The sequence below is a fragment of the Arachis duranensis genome, chromosome 6, assembly GCF_000817695.3.
Source record: "Arachis duranensis cultivar V14167 chromosome 6, aradu.V14167.gnm2.J7QH, whole genome shotgun sequence".
NCBI lineage: Eukaryota > Viridiplantae > Streptophyta > Magnoliopsida > Fabales > Fabaceae > Arachis > Arachis duranensis.
In genome coordinates, this window is record NC_029777.3 from 102,667,555 (window position 1) to 102,668,524 (window position 970).

A 970-nucleotide genomic window follows, 5' to 3' on the forward strand; every position below is an offset into this window, starting at 1 on the left:
AGGGATTACTATCAGCACTCTCAGGTGTCTGGTTCCCCTTTTGCGTTTGAACGCCAGGATTGGGTGGAAAATGGGCGTTTAACGCCAACTTTTTCCCCTTCTCAGGCGTTTGAACGCCAGAACTGGGCAGGGAATGGGCGTTTAACGCCAGCTTTCCCCCCTTTTCTGGCGTTTGAACGCCAAAAGTGTTCCTCTCTGGGCTCTTACTGTCCTCAGAGGGATTTTGAACAGTGGTTTGGTTATCCTCTGTCAATTGTTCCTTATTTGGCTTTTTGCTACTTTGAGCAGTGTTATTCAATGTCTTCCCACTCCTCAGTTGAACTGCTTGATATTCTTCTGTTATCTGTTTAGATATCTGCTATTTTGCTTGGTTCAACTGCAGTTCTATGTTCTTGTTAGCAACTTTAGTTTCATGGAGCATCTCTTTAAATTTTGCTAACTGTTCTGTCATCAGGAGCAATTGTTGATTAAGCTCAATTATCTGTTCTTGAGGACTAGGGTCAGTGGCTACGGCCATGACTTCCTCTTTTGGGGAGAACTCATTGCTAGAGTACAAATATTGATTTCTAGCAACAGTGTCTATAAGCTCTTGAGCCTCCTCAATCGTCTTCCTCATGTGTATAGATCCACCAGCTGAGTAGTCTAAAGACATCTGAGCTTTTTCTGTAAGCCCATAGTAGAAGATGTCTAACTGTACCCACTCTGAAAACATTTCAGAGGGGCATTTTCTTAGCATGCCTCTATACCTCTCCCAAGCATTATAAAGGGATTCATTATCCTCTTGTTTAAAGCCTTGGATGTCCAGCCTTAACTGTGTCATCCTTTTTGGAAGGAAATATTGATTCAGGAATTTTTCTGATAGCTGTTTCCATGTTTTTATGCTGTCCTTAGGTTGGTTATTTAACCACTTCTTAGCTTGGTCCTTTACAACAAATGAAAATAGTAATAATCTGTAGACATCCTGATCTAC